This window comes from Centroberyx affinis, unplaced genomic scaffold (assembly GCF_046629955.1).
Source record: "Centroberyx affinis isolate AG114_WGS23_722 - 3 ecotype Tasmania unplaced genomic scaffold, CSIRO-AGI_Caff_v1 ptg002305l_1, whole genome shotgun sequence".
NCBI lineage: Eukaryota > Metazoa > Chordata > Actinopteri > Beryciformes > Berycidae > Centroberyx > Centroberyx affinis.
The window spans coordinates 23881-50773 of record NW_027280577.1 but is presented as its reverse complement, the minus strand read 5'-3'; the positions used below and the strand labels follow the sequence as shown (position 1 = coordinate 50773).

Sequence of the window (26893 nt, the reverse complement as noted above, 5' to 3'; positions counted from 1 at the left end):
ATGATCCGAATTAGCTCAGGTCTGCTGGTCAAAAACAGTTAACTACATGGTTTGGAATGGATGTGAGGATAGCTGTGATGAAGCGTCCTCTTTTTTTCTCGATGACGTAATCCTCCACCATCCGTGCCACATCTTTTGGGTCGCAGTCGGTTCCTTGCTGCTTGCCAGTCGGCTGCTGCTGCTGCTGCTGCTGAGATCATATGGACGCTGCTCTCCCATGTTTGTCTTGCCTCTCTCTCTCTCTCTCTTTCTCTCTCTCTCTCTCTCTCTCTCGCTCTCGTGCAAGCGAACAGAGGAGTCATGGCATTAGAATTAGAATCAGAATCCGTTCTAATTCTGGGATCTCAGTGCAGGGAAGGAAGGGATTGAATTCAAATTCTGAGAATGCCAGTTGCTGGATTCGGATTTCCAAGTGTGCTGTGGGAGCTTGCAGTTCCCAAAGTGTGGCCCGGGGATCCCCAGGGGTCCTTGAAGGGGTTCCAGGGGGGTCTCCCTACAAGATGAGAAATTGTATAATGTCACTTATAAGATAGGACAAGTAAAGGAATGCTGCTCTGATGACTGTTCTTATCCAGAGTTCCATGCTCCCCCACTGTTATCTCCCAACCTACAGTATGGACAGTTGTCCATTTCTGTAGAAAACCATATGCGGATCCCGTCTCGGATGGGTGTCCCCAATACAAAATCTTATCACATATTTGGGGGTTCTTTACATAAATATGTTTTCCCTGTTTGAAGCTGATGATGATTACTGGGGCTGAACTATACAGTCCTAGGATGTTGATATCCATCAGATATGCTAAATTTAGGGAAGTAAGGATTATTTTGCACTCAACTCATCTGGAAATCACTTGCCACAGGCTTGTTAGCTTGTAGGTCTGTCTCTCAAATGCAGGTAGCAGCAAGATTTCAAAACTAGAACATCATTGTGCAGTTATTTACAGTGAGATACATCCTTAAGACGTTGGTCAAACTGAGCTGAACTTGCTGTTGTCAGCAATTTCTTTCTTGTTCTTTACGGTGAGTAAAGCCTACACAGTAGATTTCAAAGTAGTAGATCTTCTACATGATGCCATCCCCTTCTATTCTGCCAGATGAATGGTTACCAAGGATCAATAAACTCTTAGGTGTCCCACCTGTGTCTTTTTCCGCCCACCTCGATGTAACTGTGAAATCTAGCTATCTTTCCCTTGCTTAAGGCATTAGGATATCTTCTCGTTACTGAAGGTATTAAAATTTTAGCTTTTAGAGTGCCATTTTCCTTGCTCAGGTGTTCTTGATAGGTCCCAGTATCCTCACATTTGCTCCTTGGTTGTTATGTGCTCTTAAAAAGTCTTGAATCCATCATTCCTGCCCTCCCAAAATGCTCCTTCCTGCTGATCATACCAACTAAATGCCCAAAGAGTGGATTTTGAGCAAGTTTTAGCCCGCTTAGCCAGAAGGAAGGTAGGAGAGTCAGGTGTTCAGGATATCTTAAAGGCACAATCTTTCCTAAAAAAGGAATCCCACTACAGATAGCTGAAACACAGGACTGGAGGCTGTGCTGTGGAGCAGCAATTATTACTTTTCATCTGCAGCGCTACCTGTAAGCCCCATTTCTCTTTTGTCTGTAAATTATATGCTCATAAATAATGTGCGGAAGAGAATCCTGTATTAGGATTTAAATTTCTTTGCCTTTGCCCTGCTAAACCTTATGAAGTCCTGGGCTTTAGTGAGGGGAAAGACTCAGCTGGTACAGAATAACTGGCCTGTGGCAAGGGCTCTGCTTTACTGGGCAACACACCTGAACCTGCCTTCCCTATGGTGTAAAACTGAAGTGTGTGTGTGAGAGAGAGGGAGAGAGAAAGAGTGAAAAGAGAGGATGGAGAGGGAGAGAAATGGACAGAGAAAGAGAGAGAGGAAGAGAGGACACAGGTGTGGCAGGGGTAATGGGGATAAACTGCACCTGCTAGCGCAGGGCAGGGTGATCCCCGGGGAGCAGGATGGGAGTTAGGTAATATCATTGGATCCCTGGGCGATGTGTTCAAATGTAACACTGGAGATGGTGCGGAGGCAAGTTGTAATTCACCCTAACATTTATTTCCAACAATTCTAAGTTAACTAGGTATTTTAATAGTTAATAGTATCCAAATAGCTAATCATTTGTGCCATTTCCCTTCACCTCACCTCAAATCATTCCCAGTCTTGGGGCGTAGCCTGCAGGTTTGTGACAGGTCTGTAATATATGCACAACATTTTGAGGAAATAGAGATGGTCAACATTGCCTGTAGAAAGACAGGCATGGGCAACTAGGGCAAAAAATTTGAATAACACAATGTGCTCTAAGTAACAAATATCAAGAATATATCATCATAATTGGTGGTGAAATTGCCAATCCACATTGCTTCAAAATGTTGCCAGTATGTCTTGGTGTTTAGGCCCCTTCTTAGAGAGTTTTGTGAGGAATATCCTCTTATCTACTCTCACTCTGTTATCTTGGACTTATACCACAATATTTTGACGAGATTTAGCCTAGCCTCAATTGAAACACACACAAATGTAAAAGTTCATGGTTAAATCCTTCACATTATAGTTCTTCTCAGTTTTTCTTCCAGTGCGTTGGACGATTTTGGCTAGGATGCCAATTTTATGCCCACTTGGGACAAAAATCTGCAGGAAATCTGTTAGTGTTTATCCACCCCTAGATGATATTCTGCTGCTGCCATCAGGGCAGAAGTATTTAGGAAGGAATAGTGCCATAATTTATTCCAAAGGCATTGTGATAATTTTGCTGTGCTGCCAGCACCATAACCTTAATGTGTTAGTTGATGGGTGCAAGCATTAGGCTATTTCATTAGTGTTGATGTGGTAAGCCATGAGGTGCAAATTTATGTCCAGCTTAACTTTCTTAGGCCTCTCATTACCAATTGCCATGTTTGCAGGTATTTCTCCACAGGTTGAGTTGGTGCCAGTAGACAAAATGCGTAAAGATGGCAGCCTCCTGGTTAAACATCATAAACCAGCCCATAGAGCGGCCAAAGGTCAACAATTTCTCTTGCTGGTTTGAAGTGCTGGATGTGTATGCACTGTGGGATGGGCTGGGAGGACAGAATGTAAGAGAATGTGGAGACCTTGCAGCGCTGTGCCCCCTTCTATTTGATACAACAAGATGACATTTCTACCCTAGTGGGCTTTGAACAGGTCTTCTCGAGTCCCAATAGACCATAAACACTGTAATTTTGTATTTAATGTGTTTTTTTGGGCTTAATGTTGTGGGTTCTGTGCTTTCTATTAATTATGTCAGTCTGCCGTCTTTATGCACCCGGTGCCTTAGTTGTTGTAAGGCCAAGCTTCTTTCTTTCTTTTCTTTCTCTATCTTAGTTTTCCCCTTTCCCTCTATCTGTCTCTGACAGCTCGTGTCTGGTTTGTCTCAACGTTTGGAAGGCACACCCTTCCACTCAGCATGGTGCTCAGTAGTGCTGACAGCTTAGTATTGGTGTCAATTGAGAGTCTTGGTAAGAAGACCACTGCTTGGGTGTTGCAGACAAGACACATTATTAGGCTTCAAAGATGCCAGTATTTCCATAGCTTACATGTTTAGGCTTGGTTTCATAGCCAGAAGTGCAAGGGCTGTTAGTTCACTACTATCACCATATTTTAGCATAGGCCTAACCCTCTGTGAGTACATAAAGTCAGCTTCACATTACCAAGCTGTATACGTCCATGCCATTCACAAATAAGAGACTTGGTTCTTAGGATTCTAGCTTTGAAAGATAGGCCTACGTGTTCATGTTTCAAACCAAGACTGCAGTGTCCAAGATCAGAGAAGATCTTAACACGTGCATTCTTAAATTGAGTGGTATTTCCCTTTAAGATCCCTCCCAGGATCCTCCATTTCATTTGACTGAGACCAGGCTCCCCATGCCATCTACTGACTGTCAGTGACAGCCCTATCAAAGAGCAGACTGTTCATGTTTAACCAAGAGGACCAGCTGCCTGCCCATTCCATTATAACCCTTTGGAACGCTCACAGTCCGGTTTGCAGTTGGGAAGTGCTGCAAGCAGAGCCATTGATAGACAGAGTTCGGCCATTACAGTTTACAGTGGCTGCACTCCAACTCCACTGTTGTTAAGTAAGTTAGTGGTTCTGTGCCTGCTGATTTTTAGAATGTTGTGCATCTCACCATGGTGATGTTCTACAGGGTGTTTTTTCTTCATTGCTGCAAATAATTCTTAGTTCTAGAAATGGGCAGCAAAATATCCCCCATAATACAACCTTGCCCAACATGGCTCAGGCTGGTATAGCACTCTCTGCAGTCTGTCTGCCTGGCAGTCCTTAACCGAGCCAGCCAAACAGCCATCCATTCACACAGCTACCCAGCCAGCTAGCTCTCAGACAGGCAGCTAGTTAGTGGTCTGTCGCTGGGGCGGATATGGCACAACTTTTTAGCGAAAATCTTCTCCAAAGCCCCAAACACAGCTGTGTTTACTCTCTGCGTTAGCTACCACGCCCACAGAATGCCAGAATGAAGGTGCCTTGACGGATGTAGACTTCCGAAATGAAAAATGACACATTAGTTTGGATTGGTATCAAAAGAATAATTGTATCATGTTAATCCATCTGTCAGGATTTTGGGCCTCACACTGTCTGATTATCACTCATGAAGGGAAGGAGAAGACTCAGGTGTTTACATTAGTTTCAAAGGTTTTGAAGTTTTAAGATTAGACTAAAAGTAGGCTAATCATTGTCATTATCATTATCTGCCTACAATTTTTTATGTCTATATAAGAATATGACGCCTAATCCTGTGATTACGGGCCATTTATGTGACATAAAGCAGTGGTTCTCAACGTGGGGTCCGGGGGACCACCAGGGGTCCTTGAGTGGGTTCCAGGGGGTCCCCAGCAAATTGATGAATTGTTAAACTTGAGGAAGAAATTACTATTTTGATCATAGTTTCTCTGTTATCTCTCTACCTACAATACAGATGGTCATGGAATTCTGGACAAAATCATATCTAACAATAAAAATATTCTCAGATTTGGGTCCGAGAGACAAAATCTCATCAAATCAATCTGTGGCTCTAATGTGGACTAAATTAGGGTCCTTGATATGAAAAAGGTTGAGAATCACTGACATAAAGAAGAGAAATATCAGAGAAATAATTCACTCTCTCAGTAGTAGCTTCTTATGAAATGGGGGGTTAGTAGTAGTTGTAGCTCTTGTTCCAAAAAATCTGGCTGAATGCCTTTGTTCCATTTTTAGATTTTTTTTTAGATGCAATATTGTCAGATCAGGGTCACCTCATCCCTCCCCTCCCTTCTCTCTCTCCCTCTCTCTCTCTCTCTCTCTCTCTCTCTCTCTCTCTCTCTCTCTCTCTCTCCCTCTCTTTCTCTCTGTATCTGTCCAGTGTTGGCGGATGTGGACCATGCATAACTAATCAGATGAAATTGCATATTATGGTAATGGTGTTCTCGGTTAGTGGGCAGTCGTAATGGTTTGATTAGCTGAAACAGCGTGTTAGCCAGCCAGAGAGAGGGAGAGGAGCCAGGGACAGGCTCACCCCCACCCACCACCCCCCACCCCTTGCTGCTCACAGCCCTAGGTTGCTAAAACTATGATTAGGCCTAAACAGTTGGACACACATAAAAGAGGTTTATCCATAGAGGTGGATAAACAGACGCACACAAATGCACACGCACATACTATACATGCACACACACATACATAATGATAAATGCACACACACACACACACACACACACACACACACACACACACACACACACACACACACACACACACACACACACACACGTAGACGCACACATATACACACTCACCCCTGCTTACAGTAATAATGGGGTTTTGTAAAGACAGGATTAGCTCATGGCTGACTGACTAGTACATAGTTCCTGAATGGAAACTGATAGAATTCAGATGAAATTCTTGATTCAGTCTGTGGAAGAGGTGTGTGTGTGTGTGTGTGTGTGTGTGTATGTGTGTGTGTGTGTGTATGTGTGTGTGTGTGTGTGTGTGTGTGTGTGTGTGTGTGTGTGTGTGTGTGTGTGTGTGTGTGTGTGTGTGTGTGTGTGTGTGTGTGTGACACAGGTAAGAGTCAGATAAGGAGTCAGAGAACAGTGAAATTCTGAACTTCTTGATGACCTCAGTCATCGTTTTGGTTGAAATCACACCATCTTCCCCTTGTAGACAGAGTGCATCATCTGAAAATTAGCCTAAACATTTTGCTTTTCCTCCTCGGAACTACTAGCCAAAATGCTGATCCTTGAGTTTTTCTGGGCCTAATCACCCCAAAGCCAAGTGCTAGTAAAGTTTGACTGGTTGTAAATTCTTGGTACAACTTGTAAAGAATTTTATGCTCTAAAATACAATTTGAGTGGTACTTTCTAAAATGAGGAAACCCAAATCCAGGAAAAGCAAAATCATGAAATTTGAAGAGCTGGTAGAAATGATATGTTTGGGGGCATTTTAAGGGGTCTCAGCAAAAGTGATCTCTCCAGCTGTGAGATGTTGAGATTAGGTCACTGTGGCTGTCACGTCCTCACATCAGGCCAGACCAGATTATAAGATTACAGCCCTCTGTGTTTCCCAGCAGGGGCAGTGAGATGGAGCTGGCTAGATTACAGCTCTCTTTATCAGCTTTCTCTCTGGGGGCAGTAAACAATGAAGAAGGGACAGTTTTAAGTGAAATGAAGGGGGGATGGCATACTATCTTATAAAAGAAGTTATGAGATTCATCCCTTTTTATTTTATGGAAATAAAGAAGGAAGAAACCACTTTTCCTATTCACCAGTGGTGTTGAAAGTGCTAGAAGCGTAACCTACTTTTCGCCCACCAGCCACAGTGGCTGTAGGATTACAAAATTTACCAGCTGCTTTTGTTGTTTTACTGGCCACATTTAATTTTTTTTTTTTTAAAGAAAGGAAAGACCAAAGAGAAAGAGTTGGCTAGGTCAGCAGCTTTTAGACATTCTTCCTTGGGACCTACATCGACAAAATGTTTTCTCACCCAAAAATAATTTGAGCATATCAAGAAAAAGTGATGTTTTTATGCCACCAGCCCACTAACCTGTAGTATGTTACAGTCTGCCCCACATTGCTTTGAGAGGCTTTGGCAACATAACCAGTGGCTTTAGATATCTGTTGACTAATTTTGCGCCCCATATCAACCCCTTTAACCCACCTGTGCATTCTAACCCGGTTTTTGAAAAACGCAGAGCTAGATTATGGCAACAGAGCCAGGAGATAAAGCTAGCTAGATTACAGCTGGGGGCAGTGAGATAGAGCTAGCTGGCCATGCAGAGGTCGGATTAGGACAGCACAACAGGTAAGGACATTAAAGGATTAACATGATCATTGGTGATCACTGGGTATAAAATGGAGGGATGGTGAACAGATGAATGGAGGGAGGGAGAGAAAATGAGTGGGCAGGTTGGTGAATAGAAGGAAGAAGGGGGGTGGGCGGTAGCTGTGTGGGTGGGTACATGAATGGATGGAGGGAATAGGTAAAAGGATGGACAGGGAAACAAGGCCAGTCCTCGCAAGTGTAAGCCCTAGATGTTTGTGCTGTGTTGCCTTGGCCTATATTAGATGCTTGATGCTCTAAAAACACGGGTACTGACAGTGTTTTTAATAGGATAAGATGCACATGAATATGGTTTCAATTGGATCTTGAATGGCAACAACAGACACATAACCCCTTGATTTTTTGTTATTTTATCTTGGTCACATGATGTTTGTTTGTGGCTGATTTGTTGTGGTGCTTTCTCAGGGTGATTGTTGAGTAAGACTCCATGGCAAACCTGAGCAAAAAATGTGCTATAAGAGCTCAGTTTTGCTTAGGTCGTGGATTTGAGGTTGACACAGAATCTCTTATCATCCGTAGCCAGGGAAGTAAACAAACTTTTTTGGTGGACATGTCACAGTGGCTGCTAAATCTCAAAATTTTGCAATTCCTCAAACATTTTACCAACCAGTTTCAATATTACAAGAGAATAACACTTCCAAATGACAGTTGGTTACCTGCCAAATTGGCTGGTTCATTTGATAACCTTATCAGCCACAAACAAATTTGGCCGATGGCTGTTGTTAATTTCCCATCACCATGACTTTTAGAGTCAAATCAAATAGTTTAATTTAACGCTTTTTTACATGTCACACCAGTTAGATCCTCCCATATTACACCAGTAGGCCAAATCAAATGAAATTATTTGAGCCAAGTTTTTGTGAAGGAAAACAAGCCATATACATGACGAAATGATGAACGTAATTATGAATGTAAGCTAAAAAAATACATTTTCCCTCTAAACTAGTTTCAGTGTATTCCTGTGGAGGGATGGGTCTCAACATGTCTCAACATGTAGAACTACAGTTGCTGAACTCTTGTAAGTCACTGGCGATGTGTAAGGCATCTCATCTTTCAGTGTGACACAGACTCTCTGCGGTCAGACTGATTATTTAAACTGATTGAGTCATTTCTCTGATCAGATTTCCTTCTGTTTTGACCTTCTGCTTAGTTGTGTTATCCACCCAGGCCTCTTTATTTTATTTTATTTATCCTTTATTTAGCCAGGAAGGTCCCATTGAGATACAGGATCTCTTCTTCCAGGGAGTCCTGGTCAAGATGGCAGCTTAAACAGTTTCACATAAAGAAAGACCTCTGTTTTAAAAGTAAACCAATGACTTGAGTTAACTTCTAGTATTTGAGTGATATGATTTTGTTTGACTGTCTTTCAGGGACAGAATTTAGGGATTATGGGAACAAGGCAAGCAAGAGTTTAACTGCTTTGTTCTGTCTAAATGCATACAAACATACATACAGAAATATCAAAATAAGATTAGAATTTAGCCCAGATAGGGTAACAAAACAAAGTATTGTGCCAGTGTTTGGAATTAGTGCTTTAATCCCGATCAAGTATCTAAGTAAGAGCAGTTTTAGAGGTGCAAACTGCACTAGAACCAAAGCTTGAATCAAAACGGGGACGGATGATGAGGCCAATCCAGAACTACTTACTGGCCACCACTGCTCCAAGAAATATATATCATTATATTATTATAGGGGAAACTCTGGAGTGATATGATTATGTCTGACCATTTTCCCTCTGAGAGAGAGGAGCTCTCCCCACCAGCAGCCCAACCCCCACCAGACACATCTCAGGTATGTGGGTCTAGCTAACTCTTTACTTAGAGTTGTGTTCCTGCGCGTGTTTTGGCTTGCCCTCTCCCTCACTATCGTCTTTCCCGCCCTCCCCTCAAATGCATACGTGCACATAGGGACATGTGCACGTGTACATACACACACACACACAATCACACACCCTTGCCTGGAGGTGTATTGTGATGTGCTGTGTACAAAGTTGTAGGCCTATTGCCCATTTCTCAACCCAACCTGCTGCTTGTGTAACCTGAGCTTGGTGTGTGTGTGTGTGCGTGTGTGCGTGCGCGTGTGTGTGTGAGTGTGTTGGCCTCAGATCCACAGGTCTGCCTTTGACACAGCTGTTCCAGGAGCCTTGAATACCTCAGCAGGCCAAGGGACACAGTTACTTAAGAGCAGTGGGTCAGGACCAAAATGGGTTGTGCGTCTGATTCTTAATGAGAACTACCATGTTTAATCATTATTCTTGACCTCAGGTTGAGTTTGTGGTTGAAGACATACTTGCTGACTGCTCCTTTGTATCTGAAAACAGTGACACTGAGTGTCTTCCAGCCTCCAATATTTCAGTTTTACCTTTCAGAGCTAAGTCTGCCCTAAATTTTCACCTATGAGCAATTTTAGCTAAATGTGTCACATTCTTGGTTCTATTATTTATAAAAAGAACAGAAGAAGAGTCTGTTCCTGACACAGTTTAGAGGGGGTGGTCGCTACCCAGCAGAAGGTTAGTATTCTGTATTCATCCATCATTTGGCAAAACTTTGTAGTACTAAGGCAGGATAGATACTGGCTGTGGAGACTTAAGCATTGGTTACCACAGTCATCAACACTCAGTATTCATAGATCTCTCTCTCTCTCTCTTTCGTTCATGCAGTCTGTTTTTGTGTGACAGTTGACACATAGAGCTATTTCGGGAACATCAACAATTTACATGGTGGAACCCAGTTTTTATCCGCTGCTTGTTTTGCTTGGAGATGGGTGGAGGAAGCGCACAGTGAGTCCATGTCCAACTCAAATAAGGATACAAAGAGCAGTCTAAAAACACAGGACTGCAATACTGCTATTTCTTTAATACTGCTTTCCCCTTTCCAAATTCCCCACTGTCAGGCTTGTTTTCTCTCTATCCTTCTCTCCTTCCTTACTTCCTTCCTTCCTTCCATCCGCTCATCCGTCCAGACCCTGAATTCCAGCCTACCACGACCAACTTGTTCTGGAGGCAAAGTTGTTTGATATGGCGTTCTCTCTCTCTCTCTCTCTCTCTTTCTCTCTCTCTCTCTCTCTTTCTCTCCATAATTTCCTCTTTGTCAACAGACGGGTGCTGAATGTAGCTGGGGGCTGTGAAAATGTCAAGCCCTGTCACTGTGTGTGTGAAAGAAGACACAGAGAGCAAGAGGGAAAGGATAGATGACATACGTGGAGATATCTAGTTTCAAAGGCTGATGAGCGTGCTTTCCTCGGGGGGGTGGGGGGGGTGGGGGGGTGTGCTCATGTGATCTTGGCCATTCTGAACAGCTCACACACACACAGATACACACACTTCCCTGTGCTCTTTAGTTGACATCCGGCCCTGTCTTTGCATATCTCACCTTTAGCTTACAGCCTGAGGATAGGAGTGAACGTTCCTCCAGCTAGCTTTTTGTCCCAATAAACTCATTCTCATGCTAGCAAAGAGTTGCTGTTTCTTTTGGTCAGTCAATCAACCTATCAATTTGCCCATCTATTGACCTATTTTCCCTGTGTGTCTGTCTCTCAGTCATCTACTGTGTCTATCTGTATGCATTTGTCTAGATGTTTCTATGCGTCTTACAACCTCGGTTTTACTGCAGTTCTCAGTTGGAAAAACAAATCGACGTCTATGTATTTTTGCACCGTCAAGCCTTGTGTGGGTGTGTATGTGTGTATGGATGAGAAGAGAGGGAGAGAAAGTGAGAGAAATGGACAGGCATATGCTGAGAGAATTAGAGCGTGTGTATGTGTGTGAGAGAGAGAGAGAAGAGGAGAACGAGAGGAGAGAGAGAGCGAACATGAGAACAAGACTGTGTGTGTGTGAGATAGAGAAAGATGGAGAGAGAGAAAGAGGCGGCCTAGCTGCTATTTTCTGGGGCAGGCTGTCAGGCAGCGAGGCAGCAGGGAGGGATAATAACAGAAGCTGTTACATTCTTGTGGTTTCTCTGATTTCAGCGTGAGGCAGGGGGCTGGCTCTGGCTGACTCACGGCTGCTCTGCCTGCTCTCTCACAGCCCCTACGCCAGCATGGAAGCTACTAGCAAGCTGACATTACATTACATTTCTTGGACACTATTATTCAAAACACCTTACAATACGGTGACTGTGTGCATATCTTAGGACTGGTGGCTCAAACATGAACCCCCCCCAACTGGGTATTGTCAGTGAACTACTCTAGTGCTTCCTGTATCACTTTTTTTAAGATGTGAGTGATGGGGATAATTTAGGTTTTGAGTCCCAGGTGTGCTCCTGGGTCTGTTCCAATCAGTTTCAGTAGATGTTGCAGTTTAAGAATGACTCTTATTTGGGTATTTATATCATGATATATGGTAGGGTTGGGCGATGTCTACCAAATTGGCATATGACGATGTCCACAGTGAAACATCCCGATGGACTATGATATCGTTGTTTGGGGGGGGAGAATTTTTTAGACAAACAACGAACGTGGACGTAGACGAACATGCTTTAAATCACAATGTTGCGATGTAGAGGGCTCAGTGGTCGATGACTGTCGGCCATCGGCGATGGACGATGGCATCGTACCAACCCTAATATATGGCCAATTGTGTGGGTTTTTTTGGCCAGGCTGAGCAAAAAGGCCAGGTGATTCTATCCATTGAGCTGCAGTACAACCACAACAACACCAGAAAATTCTACAAAAACTGTGTAGTGTACGCTGGCAGTAGTGAATGGGATGGCATTATGTTTGTGGTCTATGCAAGCAAAGGTAACACAACGAAAAGCATTTAGGATGATCTTACAGAAAGACCTTAGATTAAAATAGGAGCAGGCATTTATCTGGAAACGATAAACTAGAACATTTGAGGGGCTTTCATCAACATGGGTCAAACTGGTTTAGTAACTTCTGGACAGTGGAGTCCAGATAATCAAGGCCTAAGAAGACTCAGGTGTCAAAACACATGTATTTACAAAATATGCATGTATTTTTTGTTTTAGTGGAAGTGTGGGATTAAAAAAATGGGGGAGCTACAGTGCAAAAAAATAGAAAATACAAATAATAGACAACATATTCAAAATCATAACATTAAAGCAACTCAAATGATTGTGCACCAAAACTGGAAAAAGTATTTCAAATGTAGTTATAATAAAAAAGAAAATTGATTAATTTAAATTCTGTGTCAATGTACATTTACAGTCTTTGGTCTCTGTTTGAGCTAAAGTGGCTATCACAACCATATAGCCCATTTTCTTACATTTCTATTGACCGGCATCAGTAATCTGACATTGAACCTGCCCCCTTGGAGGGTTCATTTAAGCCCTCACTTAGTCCTGGGGTGGCACTAATCTTCTTTTAAGCAATCTGATTAATCCAGAACAGGCTAAATCAAGCACTATTTTAACCTGTGTCCGTGAAAGCTGGTTTGAGTTAGTCCAACAGGCTAATACAACACAACAGATGCAGTCCGTTTCTGCTAGAAAGATAACGCTACCGCAAATATATAACCTGTACTGCTAACAAGCTAATGCTACAAAACACATAGTCACTCTAAACTAGCAAGGTAATGCTGCAACAAACCTATAGCCTATGCTACTAACAGGCTAATGATACAAAACACATGAAGTCAGTCTCATCTAGCAAGCTAATGCTACAACAAACATGTAACCTATGCTGCTAACAAAGCTAATGCTGCAAAACACATGTAGTCAGTCCAAGAGAGTCCAGAGAGGATTTTCCAGGTTTGTGCAGAAATTCAGGTTTTTAGGCACACCGGCTAATCTTCAATAGTATATACTGTACATGCATAAATTATGTTCTCAAACCAATCATGGATTAGTGCATCAGAGAAGGTCTGTGTGGACAGGTCAGGCCAGCTGTCACCAACTCTAATAACTAGCAAACTGTACTTATCACTGAGAACCAGGAGGGAAAGGGAGTCTGATGTAACTATACAGTTCATATTTAGTAAATAACATATTACCTTCAGTTTTAAATTTCATTATTTCCTAGTGGTTTAAGATTAACTTTATTGTCTCACTTGTCTCACTGTACTGAAGATATTAAAAGTAATAAATAAAGTTATAAATTGTTTTTTATTACTTTTTCATAATTTAACATATTGCAATGCACATTTGGTGAAATTTCCTGTCATGGCACTCAAGTTCTACAGTCTGCCGAGAAAATGAAAATAGTACACTGCAAAAAATATACTATGTCATTAAAATATTGTCTTAAAATGTTTTTCTTAAAACTGAAAAACCGCCAATGCGATGTGAAATTTGTACTTTTTCCAATGCTATTCATCTTTTTTCAAAATAGTTTTTGATTCAACTATCATTTTATTGATACTAGTGGAATGTTCTGCCTTGTTTACTCTGCCTTGCCTGGACTCTGACTAACTAAATAATGTCAACATAATCAGCATGCAGCACAAGGCACTGGCCAGAGAGTTAGGGTTGTGTTACGCAGCCTAATGTGAGAGTTAAGCAAGCTACTTTTTCCAACATGCAGTTATTATCCTCATCCTCATTAACATACAACATGCAGCACAATACTCTGGCCAGAGTCAGGCAGGTTGGGGTTGTAGCTTGCTAAACTATTTTATTGTCACACAGTTTTCTATATCAAAGCTGTGCCAGCGCACTGAGAGAAAAAGCCATAATTGCTGTGTCAGGGATTTGCCAGTGCACTGGGGAGAGTGATGCTAGCAAAAATACAAACTTCGCTAAAAAAGACTGAGCAATTTGCATCGGCTGTAAGTTTAACACTTAAAGTTGCGCACGCACCACGATATTTTGTAGAATGATCACAAAACACTAAAACTCTAAATCCAAAAACACGCATTGTATTTGCCGATGCAAATTGTGGGCTTGATATTGGATTAATCCAGAAGCAGATTTCTGCATTAATGTCTCAGTACTTGCATACTATAGGTACAAATTGCTGTGTCAGTGTGTTTCACCAGGAGCTAGCCTTAATTTTCTACAGAGTGGAAACATTGTACAGGCTGTGTGGTGTCAGTCAGGTAGGCCTACGATTTCCTGTTTACCAACCACAATGTGTTCCACCCATCTTCACCTCTTCCTCTCCACATCTTCATACATGCAGTGGTACCAAGACCCCCCCACACACACACCACACTTGTCCCACACACACGCAGCACTTATGATTTCATGTGATACAACCCATATAATCTATGTAACCAAGCCATTTACAAATTTGTACTTGGATGGCGTGCAGTTAAACAGAGTTCACCTTTGGGACGCTATCTAAATTTATTGATTTTGCATTTGAATATTTTGTGGTTCTGCTAAACTGAGCATAGTGTCACACACACAGTACCTCTAGCCTCTTTCTCTGCCACAATCTTCAGTGTTTCTCACAACCCAAAAGAGTCAGCAACACCTTTTAGTTTCCACCTGCTGTGGCTTCTGGGCTTGCACCACAGAGCTGCAAGGTCAAAAACAAGACAAGTAATTCTGACATAAAAAACAAAAAAAAAACATGGTGGACAAAATACATTGTGTGTGTGTAAGAGAGAGAGAGAGTTCCACAGTGGCAGCCCTACATCAAACAGGGTTTTCAGAATTATGCCTGAAGCAGAATATCTTTTGTTTTTAAGAAAAAGGAGATTACTGTCAAAGTAATTTTGACCTAAAAAGATGATGATCACAAAAATGGAGAGGGAGAGAGAGAGAGAGAGAGAGAGAGTGAGGGAGAGAGCGAGGGAGAGCGAGCCAGGTGTGGCACAGTGTAAACCTTACACAGAGCTTAGAGTTTTCTGAATTATGCATCAAGCAGAATCTCTTTCATCAGCAAAACGGAGCAGGCTCTATTAGCCTAGGTCGCATCCGTGGCCTGAACACACCCACGAACACACACACACACACACACACACACACACACGCATGAACACATTTTTTTTCTCCTTTTCTCTCTCCCAGTTGCACATGCACACACACACACACACGCCCTATAGGTACAGTACTTTAAAACATGCTGAAGGCAGAAAATGATTCTCTCAAAGGTGAACATGTGTGCTGAAGACACCAAGACAATTAATTTTCAGATGTTTTAGAGCAGCAGATGTCATGTGTGTGTGTATGTGTGTGTATGTGTGTGTATGTGTGTGTATGCGTGTGTGTGTGTGTGTGTGTGCGTGTGCGTGTGCGTGCATGTATGTACAGTATGTGTCTATGTGTGTGAATGAGACAAAGAAAGAGTATGTTCACATACTGTTTATGATAATGTGTGTACCTTTGTGTGAATGTTTGTTCTTATACTTCTATCCTTATTGTTCCATGGATGGAAACAATTTGTCAGTCCTCACTTTAAAAAGGGGCCGTTACACATTTCAGGGTTTGGCTCACAATTAGGGTTTACAGTTATAGGCAATTTGTGGAGAGGGACAACGGTTAGTCCTTGCAAATTAAATAACGCGAACTTGTGTGTAGGTACAGAAGATAGGCAGAAGATAAAAACACGCTCTCTCTCTCTCTCTCTCTCTCTCTCTCTCTCTCTCTCTCTCTCTCTCTCTCTCTCTCTCTATCTCTGTCTCTGTCTCTGTATCCCCCCCCCTCCCCCCCGTTGACGGATGTTATCTAATGGCTTGAACCTTCATGTCAACTACTGTATCTGTTCATCTCTCAGACAGAAGTACATGGTGACACTACGAGTGTGTGTGTGTGTGTGAGAGAGAGAGACTTGTGAGACTTGGTGACACTTCTGTTCAGGGTCAGAGCATTTTTAGCAGTTGGCCACATCACTGCTAAGCTTGTGCGTGTTGTTTTTATCGTGGTCTTTTCTGTGCTATTTATTGTCTTAGGCTTTTTTTTTTTATTAACCAGGAAGGTAAATTAATGACAACTAATTTTTAGACCTTCATTCCAAAATGAGAGATGCACTTGTTTTAAAGCACGACACTTACACTTACAAAATGATTGATAGAAAAAATTATTTTGCCTTTTGAAGGACAGTAAGTAACTAAAGTCCTTGTTTGACAAAATAATACTATTCATTATAGACTGAATCCTCCTTTTTGTTGGTGTTTCATTGTTAAATGTCAAAAATGTGTTGCCGCTAATCGGGCAAATAAATCAGTCTCTCTTAAATACCTGAGCAAGTGACCTTTTGGAGATAGATGGGTTTCGGTACGGCATTGATAATATGGTCATTTTAGTAAAACTGCCATCTGCAGCAGGAGGTGCAGTGTTTCCAGGAAAATGACTGTTGTGTCGCCTCCGAGGATTAGGCTGATGATAAAATCCTTTTCCTGGTATTCTTTCCTCTGCTGCCCAGCGCTGCCTACACGTATCTCTCATTTTAAATGTCAGCCCTAGCCTAATTCTGTTTCTCAGGAAAGAGCCGGAATAGAATATGGGAGGCTTCTTGGAAAAAAGGCTTGAGTATGGTGAGGTGAGTCAGGGAATGAGCAAGTTGGGTTGAGATGTGATGAGATGAGTTGAGATTGGTTTAGTGCTTGAGTATCAGGCCCGTACAGCTCTAACTTCTAAGAATAGGAATACAGGGCCATCCCAGGGGCACAGGGGATTAAGGAGCAAAGTAAATCATGTATTTGTGATGACTTTGTCACATGTTGCTCCTTCTCTCTCCCATTTTTTTTCTGAGATAGAAAGATGCCAGTCAGGGCAGTTTGTGTAAATGCCAGATTTTGTCATTTAAATTGGTCAAAATCAGGCATTAGTTTCAAATAATATTGCATGAACATGGACAGAGGCAGATCTGTAGGCCCCAGTTGATATCTGTGTGTGTGTGTGTGTGTGTGTGGGGGGGGGGGGGGGGGGGGGGGGGGGGTTGTATCACATAGGCTACTGTACATATCCAGGCAGAAGATGAGTCCCCCTCACCACCAAACACACACATACACACACACACACACACACACACACAGACACACACAGACCCTTCCTACTAATGCATAAGCTGCAAGAATAGATGTGGTAAAGATCAGTTCACACACACACACGATCACAAATGCACATGTGTGGGTGTGGTTAGTGTTTCTGTCTGTGTGTGTTGTCAAGGGGGCTTTTACACCCTCTAATGAAGAGAGGCTGATTCACTTACTGCTTATTGATCTTTCTACTAGAAGTGTTCACCACACACACACACACACTCTCTGAGTATGGTGCTTAAAACATTCTGGCTTTTACCATCTTTCTGGTAGACAGCCTGTCTGCCTGCATGTCAGGATTGGATTGTTAAACTACCTCTGTATATGTGGTTCAGGAAAATTAGTTCCAGTCCTTGTTGGAGCACTATCTGACCTGGAATTTATACCATCCAGATGGATCTTTTGTCTACATAAGGATAACACCAGGTACTAGGTACATACACAGATCCAATTGCAGGTCTAAATGAGCTCTATGTACATAGGGATAGGGCTGTTACATGCCAAAGTTTGGTACTTTAATTGTTAATCTTACATCATCTTTCATCCAATCACCATACCTGCTCTAAAACCTAAAGTGACTGCTGATTGGCTCGCTAGGTAGCTACTTGCCACAGGCAGGAAAATCAAACTACTCCTTCGTCTGTTTTGTAAGATGTCTTCACTGTAGTGAGTTCAGCTGGGCTGATGGGAAGTGTGGTGGCCCAAGATAAAACTGGCTAGCCTTGTGCTCTTTACAGTGCAAAGAGAAAAGACCATTCTCAATGTCATTTTTTAGATATTAGATCGCAAAAAAAAAAATTCAGCTCCAATATGCATATCGTCAGATTTTTGTATCGCAAAATTTCAGGTCACAAGCTTTGATTACATCCTTATGTTAAAATGAAATCCCATTTCACATTTAAGAGTTCAGATGTTATTTCTTTCATTTGGGAAAACGAACTGAATAAAAAACATGAATACAATCATAAATAAAAAATTATGGTCAAAAACTTTTTGTTAGTTATCAGTACTGAAATGTTTTAAACGATACCCAGTCCTTCATGGGGATAGTGTCAGGTCTAAATAGGTCTAACTGTATAGGGATCATTCCAGGTCAAAATAAGTCTATCTACATAAGGATAATTCCAGGTCTAAATGGGTCTATCTACATACCATTAATACCAGGTGTAAATATGACCTCAGTCCACAGCCGTTCAGCTGAGCTGTCAGGCCGCTAACCTAGCCGAGTAGCATAACCACTAGCAGCAGGGGGTGCGCTTGGCACAGAACACCTGGCCTCCCTGCTGGTGCAGCTGGCGGGGCAGGAATGTGCAAGGTCGAGGTGGATGCGGGTGGAAATTCGCAGCGTGCTCAGAACACGACCCCTGGTAACATTTAAAGGTGCCAGCGTCAGCAGGAAGGGAAAAATCAGGGGAATGTGCTGCTTTAATCAAACCTGCATTTCTGTCTCTCTGCTCTCTATCTTTCTGTTTCTCTCTGTGTGCATTGGAGTGTGTGTGTGTGTGTATGCTACTGTAGAGAAGAGAGGGCCTCTTGTTTAGTAGTAGATTGTGTAACCACTTGTTCTCTCTCTCTCTCTCTCTCTCTCTCTCTCTCTCTCTCTCTCTCTCTCTCTCTCTCTCTCTCTCTCTCTCTCTCTCTCTCTCTCTCTCTCTCTCTCTCTCTCACTGTCTGTTTCTCTGTCTGTCCATCTCTGTTTATGTATTCAGTTTTGCTGTTTTAGTTGTAATCCCTTAATTTTTTTTTTCACTGTATGGGAGTTCGTGGGAGTTCTGAGTGTGAACAGACGGTGTAGACCCTCCTGATGACACGCACACACACTCACACCACACAATACAATACATTAATCACAATCATTAACACTAATCAATACAGTAGGGTTTCAGATCTAGTCATAGGGATGCCTTGAAATTTCTTTCTTTCTTCTTTCTTCTTTTCTTCTTTCTTTCTTTCTTTCTTTGCTGAGTAGCCCCAACAGTTGCCTACACTCAACTCATATAAACACAGCCTTTTACAAGTCTGTTTTGAGACTCAAAATTGGGTCAAAGGAAGATTAAAATTGGTCACCAAATTATTCAACAGTAGTTGTTGGTTTATGATTTGACAATTTTGAAGTACTTTATGAACCTTCTAGAAATTTAGGCTGATTAGTATGCTGTTGGCATGTAGGTTGGGGGCCAAAAAAGGGTAAATTCTGTTAGATGACTATTCAAAATAACCACAGTATTTTGGAAATTTCAGTCCTCAGAGGAATAAGTTTGAAAACCACTGTCTCAAACTATGTGCTTCCAGCCAGAAGGTGTTGTACAAGCGGAAATGAATGACTGTAACGGACGGGCTTTAAAAGCTGTTTGAGAGGAGGAGAAATTACACAGCCCCTGTGCATTCATTTGGCTGCTCAGCCACCGGAAATACAGGTTAGTAAGGTCAACAGGGGAGGAGAGGGGTGGGGAAAGAAAGGCAGAGAAAGGAGGGGAGATGCTTACAGGGAGGAGGAGGAGAGCAAGATGAGAAGAGCAGTGGAGGTAAGGGGGAAGGTATAGTGGAGAAAAAAGGAGAGGGGAGATGGCAAGAGAGGAGCAAAGCAGATGGAAGATGGAAGATAGGATAGGAGATAGTAGGAGATAGGAGAGAAGAGAGTAGAAGAGGGTAGAGGGCTATAGGGAAACAGAGGGGAGGGCAAAGAGTGACCAGGGGCAAATAAATAGAGCAAGAGGGGAGGAGAGGTAGTTATGGGAGGGATGGAGAGGAGATTTGGGTGAGATGAGAGGACTTGTGTGATGCATCTCAGTCTCTCTATCTGTCTAAAAGATGAGTGCAGAGAGCGACAATCTCCAGTTTGAGCTGAAACAGAGTTATCCTCTTCTCTACTGCTGCAAATGTGCGTCAGCCTCTATTATCTGTATCTTTCATTCAGTAGAAATCTCCGCCAGGTCTTTACATTCTCTATGACAGGTGTTTAGGTTTTGTGAGTGGTATTGCATGTGTGTGTATGTGTGTGTGTATGTGTGTGTGTCTGTATGTGTGCGTGCGCTTGTGTGTAAATGGCAATGTGAAGTACTGAATGGCTGCTCCCTGGCACTGATGTCTGTGATTTGCATAATGGTCTTGCAGTGGAGTGACAGGCCAAGTGAACAGTGAATGAAAGACAAAGAGAGAGGAGGAGGAGGAGGAGCACAAACACACAAAAACATTTACCCAATTTTTTGCCGTGGGTGTGGGGTGCTATAGAAGGAAAGAAATGGGGCGGCGGGTCTTCTAGCAGCCTTATAGTAATCACTTTTGCAGCCCTGTATTGTAGTGCATGATCTACTCTAACTTTTCCCAGCCTGCGACCCAAATGACAAAGAATAGTCTGTAGCCTTGAGACACAGACACAGTGAAACACACTTGTATTCTTCTCATGTTGGACCTGTTACCCATTTCCACAATAATAAAGAAGCCAGGGATCTAGGCTATTTTGTGTGTAACTCTTTAAACCTTTAGCTTACTGATTGATCACCTAGATTGACTCTGGCATCATTCGGCTGGACATTGTTTAGCTGTCTGTGAACCAAGTTATCGTTTGCTGGAAGAGATGTTGGATATTTGTAAACCACAGATGAAATCAAGTGGATCTGCCTTGTTAGTAATCAGTTGTTTATTGTTTTCCTGTTTTATTAAATACAGTTATATAAATGTAAAAAAATACATAATTTAAACCTTTCACCCACCAAATATTCCCCTCCTTACCCTCACCTAGCAAATAAATAAACAAATAAACAGACAATTAAATAAGTAAATGCATAAATTAGATCAAATTTGATTCATAAGCCTGATGAAGCTTTATGTGAAATGCGCAAGTCATGACGGTCTTCAATAAAGAATTAAATAAAGGTCCTAACCTTGGCAAACCCTCTGGCTTACAGTGTAACAAGCACAGCGTGAGTATCTTGGTGTGTTAAGATTCATTCTTGGTATTTGTATCTTTTACCAAGGTCTTGTACAAACTGGATTCACAGTCTCTTGTCCCATTGTGTCAGTGATGCAATTTTTTCAGGTTATTTTCCATCAAATAGCCATTGAGAGCCATTGATTGATCCGCCACAAAAGCGTCTCCCAAGAGGAAACTGATGTCCTTGTGTGGGTGTGGAATCGCCCTCAGCAAATAAACAGCACCTTAAATAAGCTGCAGATGATGTTAAATTGACTTGGGAGGAGATAACACATTTGGTTAACATGTTGCTGGTCCTGGGAGAACTGTCGCCCAATGTAGGTGAACTGCAGGGACAGTTTGGCTACAGGAGGGGGGCATCCACCAGCCAGTCCCTGAGATCTATAGAGGACATCTATATGGCCACCTCCACAATCCCCACTGAAATTGTGCAAGGTTTTGCTGGGAAATTCCCTTCAATGTTGTTCTCAGTGCGTCATAGTGCATACTGACAGTTCTCAGTTGGATGACAATAGTTCACACCACAGCAACAAATGTATCTTATTTTTTCCTGCTTGATTTCTATTTTTATATTTATATTTATTATAGTCAAATTGGCCAACATATCATCCAGAAAAAGAATTGGTTTGCTTTTCAATGGGATCTGTTAATGTGCTCATCATTTGCTAAAGCCACGGAAATGGCATAGAACAGACTGCACTTAACGTTGAGCGCCTTTCATGTGGTCTGTGCAGGCGGACAATGCAAGCGCAGATCTCCGTCATCCTTGACACCAATATTGCACTGCGCTGCTTTAGCATTACTGACACATCCCCTGCTGCACCTCTCCTCTCACTTAAAAGCAGTCAAGTTCATAGCGAGTCATCAAAATACCGAGAAAAAAACCATTGCCATTTCGGCGGCGCAAAGCCCCAACATCCACCATGTGGCGTCACGAAAATAGAGCCTATTGTGTTAAAAATAAAAAAGAGGGTTCTAGGCAGCTGAGAACTGGATTGGACTGTCTGGTTTTTCTAATCAATGCAGTCAGGCGGGCTGACTCAGGCTTTTCATTCATCTGCTTGGAGAGGCTTATTCCATAAGGGTTCACCGAAGTTCAAGCAAAGGTCTGCAGAGGTTTGCAAATCTCTATAACTGAATTGTGAAGAAACTGAGACCAAAGGCAGGAGACTGGACTGGGCATTTGTCTCTTATAATCAATACACTTGTCTCATTGAGACTTATGTTTTTCATTGATTTGCCTATACAAGCCTTTTGGGTGAACGGAGATTCAAGCAAAGGGCTACAAGTGCAAAAGAAAGCTCCCTTTTAAGTCTGCTATGAATGTAATCATAAATATCCCATATTTGCTTACTTGTTTGCTGCACAGTTGTTCACAGAAGTTTGGGCAATTTGTTTGGTCAAGTACTTTTTTTAGTGCACTTCAGTTGTCATATCACAGGCGAGTCCTTGACCGACGACACCTTGACTGGGATAGACATAACGGCTGTTGCAGAGGGGAGACTTTTACAATGGCTACCACTATAGTCTGCTTAAATAAGGGGTAAAAAATAAAAGTTTCCCAAGTCATGTTTTTGTATGACTGATGGCAATGAAAACCAAAGATAAGAAACTGCTCTGGACAATCTGGGCTCTCATAGGCTGCTCAGTACCTTCAGGCTGACTCATGGTTTTCATTCATCTGCTGATAGATACATATTCCTTGGGTTTCACAGTGGTGGTATAGAGCTGCAGGGAATTGCAAGTTGTCCTGCAAAAACCTTTACTGTATTTGACTTTATATGTACATGCTGCCTTACAATGGGACCAAGAGAAACCAAGCAGAATGCATTGGAACATGTCAAAAATGGAATCAACATCAAATAATCATGTTCTTCTCCGCTGGTCTGCTCACTTGTATTCATCTACTTGTGTGTTCTTCATCTTTAGACCTGTCTTTCTTTGCTGTATCTATCAGTTGATCAGCCTGAGTTATGTATATTAGTCTCAAGGCTGTTGTATTAGCAATGACTCTGCTATAGTAATGTAAGGGTATGCAAATTTCAGGCCTGTTTGCGTATGACTGAACAACTAACTGTGTATGACGGAATAATGGATGGAGAAAAAAAAGTATTTTGGCTCCTTTCATTTTCCAGTAATCATGTAGACATATTCCATTGAGGGTGTTATCATATTGTTTAAGTCTTGATTTGACTCAGTACTGGTATGTTCTATTCTGTTCTGTTCTGTTCTATTCTATTCTATTCTATTCTATTCTACCCTTGAGTAAAGCCTGTGAATACGCCTATGAGAGACAGAGAGAGAGAGAAAGAGAGAAAAGGGGGGAGACAGAAAAGGAGACAGAGAGAGAGAGAGAGAGAGAGAGAGACAGACAGAGAGAGAGACGCAGTAACCAGTTTACAAGCAGCACTGTGTGGCTTTACCATCAGCCGGGGCCACACACACAAGCACATACGGCTGTCCCTAAAGGAGGTCAAAGGTCAATCGCTGCCCACATTCCCTAAGCAACAACCTCCCTGACACCCCACCCCAACCCCCCTCACAGGCATGCACACACACACACACACACTACCCTGCAGAAGAAAAATAGCATTCTGCCTGGTGTTTTGGTTGTTCGTTCTGTTGCCCTAGATAAGGAGAATACCACAGGGGGTGGGTGGGATGTGTTGGGGGATGGAGGTGGTTGGGAGAAAGGGGGGAAAGAGGGTGGGAGCAGGCATTCTGGGGGAGGATGGGGGGAATATTGGGTGAAGGTAAAAGGTAGAGAGGGAAGATCCAGAATGAGAAGCCTTTTTTTTTCTTCCAGATTAGCAGCAGATCTTTATTTTTCCGCTCCCGTCTTGATTTTGGCCTCTAAGTTGTAACATACTGTATAGTCACCGACCTTGGTGTATGTTGGCAGGAAATGTGTGTGTGCGCGCGCTGTGTGTGTGTACATGTGTGTGCGATATGATGGGTGATTCAGCTCTGCGTTCTTTGTCAATTAGGTCCCTTAAGCAGAATCCTCCCCAAGAGACAAAGAGAAAGAGAGAGAGAGATCTATGAGGCCTTTACGGTTTTCTACAATCATTTATTATGAAAAGTCACAGCAATCACAAGCAATCCCCACACACACACACACACACACACACACACACACACACACACACACACACACACACACACACACACAGACGTTCACATCTGTAATTGACCACCTGTTTGTCTGTGGCCTAGTTTTTGCTGTATGAAACACTGTGGAGCGGCGATGTACAATTCCTTTGGGCTTCTTAACTGCTCGCCTCTTAACTCAATTGTTCCAAGGCAACACAGAGGAAGAGAAGGCCCATACGTTGCATGTCTGTCGAAATTCTTTTGAAGAACTCGGGTATAAATAGAAATGTATGGGGCAATTGAAGTTCAGTAGTCCGCCCATGTTCGCAGTGGGAGAAGAAGGCGGCTGTTGTCACGTAACTTTCCCTTTGAAGATTTTTGTCCACGTTAGTATAAATAGGAAATATGGGGAGAATTTAAGTTCAGTGGGTTATGTTAGGATAAGTTTTATTTCACTCTGTGTGTGTGTTGTGTGTGTATCTGAGTGTGTGTGGTCTGTTTTTTTGTTTTTGTGTGTGTGTGTGGCTGTATTCTTACACAATGGATCTATATGGGACATTATTCTTTTTTTGTTTTGCCAGACTAAAGTTTAGCTCAACTGTCTCAAATGCTCTCACTATTTGATGTTAGATGAGTGTGTGTGAGCGTTTGTGCATGTTTTGTGTGTGTGTCTATGTTTATGTGTGGCAGTAGATGTGTTTATAAATGTGTACATGTGTGTGTACGTGTGTGTATGTGTGTGTGTGTGTGTGTGTGTGTATGCTTGTGCACAGACAGGAAGGCTGTAGGCCGTCTGTGTTTTCAATAAGCTGAGAGGGCCAGAGGAGCCCACTGGTGAGGGGAAGCTTTAGGGTCAAGAGACCTCACACACACACACACACTCATCCAAATGTACAGACACGTGTATTCATACACACACGAAACACACACACACACACACACACACTCCTGCCTGTTTGTAAGCTCTGCTGACGGCAGGAAGCAATAATGGCAGCGTGCTTCCGGAGGCTTCTCTCAGGGGAGCGTGGCTGTCCTGTCCAGCTAAGCAGAGCAAAAGTGAAAAGAACACAACAGAAAGGGATAGATTAGAACACAACAGAACAGAAAATGCTAGAGTAGAATAGAGCAGAGTAGAACAGGAAATGGTACAACGGAATAGGACAGCATGGAATAGAATAGAGCAGAACAGAATATAGTAGAATGAAACAAAATAGAGCAGAGCAGAAGAGAACGTAAATGCTAGAATGGAAACTAATGGAATGATAGAAGAGCAGATTAGTTTGGTGGTTAAAAGTGGAACAGAACAAAACAACAGAAAGAAGTGGTCACAATCGTTTGAGCCACGTCAAAGTGAAACTCATTTAATTCAGGAATTTTCTGTTTTGGGTTGTGTAGGCTAAAACGTGTGTTTACTGCAATCTTAACTCCTGCAAATACTAGCTTGAATGAGTGTGATCTGGTTTCAGAAGAACTTGATTACAGAGAGAGACCAATGGGTTTCAGGCGAGAGCAGAGTGGCAGCAGTTGTGAACGGAGCGCTACCAGTTCTACTTTTCTAAAATCGCCTAGCTTTTATCAGAAATCACCTACATTATAATAGCTTTAAAAAACACAAATATTGCTTTAGTATTTTTTTCTTTAGGGAACAGTATGAATCAAAGACTCATAGACTTGGTGCAACGGTATGGTGCAACCAGAAAATATCCAGTGGCACTGATGGGAAAAATGTTACAAAATGTTACCAAATGGTTGCACTGTGGAGCGCTGCTTTTGCTACGAAGATTCAGGACAATCCTCTGATCTGTCTTCAAATTGTTCTGTTTTTAAGTTCCATGTCTTTAGTTGGATAGTATAAAGAAGGGAAGGCAAGTCGGAGTCCGTAGAGAGTGTCTGTGTGTCAGACTGTGTTATCTCTGTATGTGACAGCCCTTCCTCAATGTGAGAGAGAGATAAGAGAGCGTCCGTCCTTCCTTCTGCATGGCTTCTTCTCTCCGTTTCTCTCTGCTCATCTTGCTGGTCCATTCGCTCCATTTCCCAAGCTGACAGTGCTGTGGCTGGCATGAGTGTGTGTGTGTGTGTGTGTGTGTGTGTGTGTGTGTGTGTGCGTCTGTGTGCCTGTCTCTGTGTGCGCTTGCATGCGTTTGTGGCCCGCCTGTGTTGTTTATGCATGTCTCCCTGTGTGTGTGTAGTAGCTCTGTTGACAGTCAGAATATATTGTTGTCACAGGGACATATGACCAACTTCACGCCTGGTTGGATGTTGTCTGCTAGCTGTCAACCAGGCTACAGCTAACATACATGTTGAAGTGTCCCATGCTTAGCTAAAGCTCCTAGCTTGCTTTCCTGTCAAGGTTTGCTTTTAGGGATTTTGGATGCTGACCTGACAGGTATATAAACAGCTACAGATCTATCCATCATTGATGTCCCATGTTGGAGGCCCTGTTGCGGCACTGTTGCTCCATCCCAAAGGGGAATTGTTTGGGAAATGCTGCGGGGTGGGGTGCTTTCAGAATTGCCCCATTTTGCTCCTTGCTCCATTTGCTCCATTCATAGTTTGTCTAGTGAAAATAATGTGTTTAAGATGTTATCAATCACACATTTAAATTCCATGTTAAAGA

At 42.4% G+C, this 26893-nt stretch overlaps 1 protein-coding gene across 1 annotated transcript in view; it reads left to right on the top strand.

Annotated features, from left to right (window-relative positions):
- LOC139655555 (tyrosine-protein phosphatase non-receptor type 4-like) overlaps positions 1 to 26893 on the top strand; it is a gene marked incomplete at its 3' end in the record, with an annotated part of 51507 nt that overhangs the window by 1319 nt on the left and 23295 nt on the right. The window lies entirely within an intron of this gene.